Source organism: Panthera pardus, unplaced genomic scaffold (genome assembly GCF_024362965.1).
Source record: "Panthera pardus isolate Hobbes unplaced genomic scaffold, ASM2436296v1 HiC_scaffold_7, whole genome shotgun sequence".
Classification (NCBI taxonomy): domain Eukaryota; kingdom Metazoa; phylum Chordata; class Mammalia; order Carnivora; family Felidae; genus Panthera; species Panthera pardus.
This window is the reverse complement of record NW_026527002.1, coordinates 30797382-30803574: the sequence shown is the minus strand read 5'-3', so window position 1 is coordinate 30803574 and position 6193 is coordinate 30797382.

Sequence of the window (6193 nt, the reverse complement as noted above, 5' to 3'; positions counted from 1 at the left end):
AGTAGAATCGTTTTCTTAGATACTCAAAAGTAAATATCTCCCTGCTTTAGAATATTTTTGCACAATTTAGTTTAAGGCTCTCTGAAGAGAAAATTAGGAAATATATCTGAGCTTTTCCTAATCTCTCCCCACTTGCCTCCTCTACTCACAGCTAACCCCAGTGAAAAACAGTGATGATTACTTTTCGTAAATACATTTGAGTGGGCAAGAATGTTTGAGTGAGAAATATTCACTGAAAAGAAAGCATGGGTTCTTAGGTTTCTATCTTTTTAATTCTGTAATATTTCCTTTGGCTAAAGCAATTTCCACTAAGACTACATTGCCTACAAAAAACACACATCACTGTTTTGTTTTGTTTTGTTTTTTCCTTCTTGGCAAATTTTATTGTTCTCTCCTGAAATGTAGCCAAAAGAGCAACATACATCTAACTAAGGACAACATGGTATTTAGTTTAACTGTTCTCATCAATGGGTGTTACCCTATCAAATAAAGGGAAAGGATTATCATTGTGCATTAATGATGCAAATGTATAAGAAACAGTTATAATTCAAATAGGAAAAATTCATATATGATTATAACAAATTTTTAAGGTCTAATATTTTCAATACAGGTTAGAGGTTAAATTATAAGCCTGCATTACTACACAACTTTTCATTTATCATTATTATATTTAACATTTTTGTTTCTTTTCTTTCTGGTCACTAACTTGATATATTTTCTAAATAATATATTCTCATGATATATTGTTGTTGTTCTATTTCAACTTTATTTAAAACACGAATATATTGGTAATAGTAGACCTGATTCTGGTGATGGCAGACTAGCTAGCCCAAAGCATACTTCCTTTCTTTGGGATTCGGTTGGGGTCTAGGAAATTAGATAAAACATGTTAAAATAAATGTGTTTTGTCATCAGGGAAGTACTGTGGCAGCAAGAAATTGGGGATTCAGGATCAAGGAAAGAATGCAAGTGCACAGACCTACGCCTGATATATTTTATCTCTTTTACCCATACCCCAGTGCACCCAAGAGATAGAAAAGAGCAAAAAGTCACAGCCAAGAGACCACATCAGGCAGAGTTTCAGATAGTCTCACAGGTTTTGGGACTCAGCATTGGAATGCAGGGGTCACCAAATGGAACCCTACTGAACAGCACAAGATTTCTAAGCTTTCCTACCACAACTTGAAATGTAGAGAACCCAGAAAAAGGTCAGTGCTCACAAAGACAAGGCCAGTTTTGAACGAGCTCAATCTTAACTGAATAAGAACACAGTATATTCAACCAGGCAAAGCTTGAATAACAGGAAGGTAATTCATTCAATAAAACAATAATACAATTTAAAAATATGTAATTACTTCCTAAACCAAAATATACACACAAAATTTAAACTTTATTTTTGTGTCAACTTTGCCAGGTTGACAAGATCCCCAAATTTTGAATTGAGTGTGTTAATCTAAAATAGACCCAGGGGTGCCTGGGTGGCTCGGTCAGTTGAGTGTCTGACTTCAGCTCAGGTCATGATACTACAGTTAGTGAGTCCGAGCCCTGCATCAGGTTCACTGCTGTCAGTGTAGAACCCGCTTTGGATCCTCTGTCCCCTTCTTTCTCTGCCCCTCCCCCACTCGTGATTTTTCTTTCTCTCAAAAATAAAAACAAAACAAAACAAATAAAATATAAAATTAAAATAAAATAAAATAAAATAAAGACCCAAAGTGCTATAGTTTAGAAGTGTGAGAGAGGATTTCATTTCTGAAAGCCACTCAGAATATTTTCATTGTTTCATCACAAAAGTCTGTTGGGTATCATATCAAAATAATTCAAACAGACCAGACTATTTGAAGATCCTAGATAAGACCCTTCTTAGGCATATGCCATTAGGCATGTCACTTAACTTCCATTGGCCTCAGTTTCCTCATTTGTACAGAGGGCTAATGACACATCTCAGATTTATATTAATGACTAAGTGAGAAAATTCTGGATAAAGGGACAACAGAGTATCTGGCATATACTGATAGCGTCCCTCCTTCAATTCTTTCTGAAAACCAAGGTTTAATTTTCCCTCCCTTTCCCCCTTTCTTCATCTTTTCTCCTCCTTTTTCCTTCTCCCTCCTTTCCTTCCTTACCTTTTCTTTCTTTCCCTAGCTGTGGTCCTACTTCCATGCAGAAAGAAATGAAAGCCAATCCACATTAAAGAATCAGAACCTTTGAAACAAGATGGAAATAATTACAAAGTATTCACAAAACCACTTCTATGTAGATTAATTCTTTCACAGTGTTCTATACTGGCGCTACATAATAAGTGTCCTCACTTGTTTATTTGAGCCATAGTGACACCATTTTCATCTCAGCATTTTTGTTTGTTTGTTTTTGCCATTTGTTTCAATGGACACCTTATCCCCAATTAGAAATGTGTTTCTGAGAAACGCTTTTCAGATCCTTTCAGGGAACAATTTGAGGTTCACCACAGGTGAAATGTTTCTAGGTGATAAAGGACTCATTCCTGAAAAGGAGACTATGAGATTAAGAATTTCTAAACTCGCTGTGCTTTACATATCTAATAATTAGGCAACTTTGAATATAAATTCTACAATGTTTGTGTTTCCAATGTAAAAACCAGAAAATTATTTTTAAAAGCCAGGTTATTTGCAAAATAAATAAAGTGTGTACTTTATAAAATAATAAACACTCCTGGCTTATGTCTTTCCTTCCTAACTAATCATTTTTATGAAAAATTTAATAGTTTGAGTTTATTTACTCAATGTTTAAGGATGAATTTATTGACTAAATTTTGTCTTAATAAACTTTGCATTTAGAGAAAATGTTTACCATGATTCTGTTATATATTTGAATAGATGTGAATTTAAAAGAACATGTCAAATGGCTTATAGAAGTGTGTGTTTTTGTTGAAATCTGTCTGAATATCTGAGATTGTCAGAGCCTTTGGAGTGGCTTGTTTTTTGTGCTGACAGTAGGATAATTATCTAGTGCCTTTAAGAATTGAAATACTTAGTTAAGTTTATGCACATACTATTAAAAACAAGATCTGCCTACTGACAAAATTATTTTTAATTTATATTCTTGTTTGTTCTTATTGTAAAAGGAGACTTGAATACAAAATTCACTAAATGAAAAGTTCATCATTACAAATAGTTCAAATATTAAATACAGTAAAACCTTGGTTTACGAGCATAATTCATTCCAGAAACATGCTTATAATCCAAAGCATTTGTATATCAAGGTGAATTTTCCCATAAGAAATAATGGAAACTTAGGTGATTCATTCCATAACCCAAAAATACTCCTATAAAATGATTACAATACTGTAAAATAATACAAAATAACAAAGAACATATAAAATAGGAAGAAAAATAAATAAATTGACCTGCACTTACCTTTGAAAACCTTCGTGGTTGGTGTGGGGGAGACAAGAGAGAGGACGGTTATTGTGTAGGACTGCTTTCACTATTATTAACAGAACTGCTACTATTTATTGGCTCAATGGAATCTTTTTCTTTTCGTGCAGCTTTAATAAGGAACCTAGCCAATGACACTTGCTTTTGCCTCCTTTTGATGATTTCATGGAAATGTGACACTGCATTGTGGTTAAACATCACTCACACTGCTACAGCCTTATTCAGGTGGTGCTTTTCTACACAATTTTGCACTGTTTCCCACATTTTACACATCTCCCTAATCTCATTTGAAGGGAGGGATTCCTCTGCCTTTTTCTCTTCCTCCTCTGCAGATGAGATGCAGACATAGACTTATAAAATCTTGCAATTTCGGCAACTCGCATAAGTCGTTTGTACTTCTTGATGATTTCCTTCTTAATCATCTTCTTCTACTGCCTTTCTTTTCAATCTTTTCCGTATGGGGGCCATTGTATACATTCTCATGGATGTTAACTACAGTATTAATAAACTCTTGTCATATGCTGTATTTAATGTAACTGGCAATAAGGCAGCAGAGGAAAGGGTCTCTATCTGCAGGCAGCCTGACCTAGAATGAAGCAAAGCATTCCTGAGCTTACTCTTGTATGGAAAAGCAGAGGACCGTCCATGGGTGTTTTGAAGTAACAAAAAATACACTACTGCCAGGTGTGGGTACCTTCCAGTGCTCTGAAAAATCACTGATTTCTACCAAACACCACAGCCTGAGACCAAGCATCTGAGCAGGGGAGACAATTACCCACAACCCCACAGCAAGAAAAAGAGAGAAGAATCATTGGCTCAGCTGTGATCATGTGACATTCAGCATCACGTACTAGTTGTATTGCAAGACACTGCTTGTTTATCAAATTAAAACATATTAGAAATGTTTGCTCATCTTGTGGAACACTCACAGAACAAGTTACTTGCATTTCAAGGATTTACTGTATTAACAGAGTGTACTTAGAATGTTCCTATGTAAAATTTATATATTTCATATACATATATTTAATGATGCTACAATATGTTGTCTTTTAGATCAAAACATTACCTTTGACAACAAAAGATGAGTGGCTGTTGAAGGTTCTCAACTTAGTGAATCTTATCCAGTAACTGCCTTTCACCAAAAAGAAGTGCCTTGACTTCTCCCTCGGTATAACCTGAAGTCAATGGTCAATGTAGGGGGACAAAGGCCCAACTTATTTCAATTAGGAACATCTCTGTGGGGCAATCCCAGCTCCAGATTTCTCTGTGGGATTGGCAGAAGCCTCTGCTGAAACTGCATGACAGTTCGACTTCTCTTCCCAATTCTCTCAACCCTCTTCCATATGCTACAGATGTTGTTACAATGAGCAAACTCCAGAAACTTTCCTACATGCAGATTTCTGCATTAGAGTTTGTTTCCCTGGAATCCCAACCTAAAATAAATAATTATCTCTTAATTATTTATCTCATGGACCGTGATAATCCTTGTCTACAGAATGACACTGTTATATCCATGGCAATTTTATTAGAAGATGTTCTTAATATTCTCCCTAAACACTACATCTAACTTTTATGAAGTGCATATTTTCCTCTAGACACTGTAATAAGTATTATATATGACTGGAATACACAACCTACAAAGAGCCCTATGAGATGGCTGACATTATTACTCACATTTTACAGAAGAGGAAACCTAGAAAATTAAATAATTTACCCGTAGTTACATAGCTGCATATTAACCCAGATAGACTTTTAACCATTTTTTCTCATAAATCTGTTTATCAAAAGGGTCAAAAATTACTAACATACCATATTTGCTCACATCAGAAGTTATATGATAGTTTCTAAGACTAGTGGAAGAGATTAAAATAACCAAGGTAAACAGTAACAACAACTAAAGAGAAAATGAAGCTTCGTAAGAAATGCATAAAAAAGGATAAAATATTAAGCTTTGGATTTTCTACATTATTTTTCAACAATTATAAATTAGTCCACTCATATTTTCTTATGTAATCTTTTTTTATTATTACTTGACATCACCTTTTCCTAAAACATGAGAAAAAATAAAATGGAAATGCACAGTTTAAATGAGAGAGGGAGAGGAGAAAGGAGACAGGGAGGAAGAAATGCATAGGAGGGGAGAAGAAAATAGGAGGAGGAGGAGGAAGAAGAGGAAAAGAAGAGGAGACAAGAAAGGAAGAATAGACTTTGCATATAAAAGTGATAGACCATGAGAACTGTAGAATTGGCAAATATTTCTATTATTTTGTTTCAACAAAACAGTATTAATAACATTAATAATCTGTGCATTGGATTAGATTATGCACACTAAATATGTTTTGTTCAATACACGATTGTTAAGCCCCTAATAGGTGTTCGCATCTGTTCACACGGCTTGCTCCTATGATCACAGCTAATATTCATAAGAATTATCTGAGATCAGTGTTAGTAGATCTATTTTTTAAGTTCATTTATTTATTTGAGAGACAGACAGACAGACAGAGGACAACACACGTGTGTGGGGAAAAGGGCAGAGAGGGGTAGAGAAAGAATCTTAAGCAGGTTCCACACTCAGCTCAGAGCCTAACATGGGGCTTGATCTCACAACTGTGAGATCAAGATCTGAGTTGAAATCAAAAGTCAGGCGCTTAACCGACTGAGCCACTCAGGCAACCCTAGACCTATTTTAAATATCAGTTGAGATTTGAAGAGGTTAAATAGCTTGTCCAATGACAAGGTTAATCAGCTGAGATGCCAAATATAGAACTTTTTTCTACAAT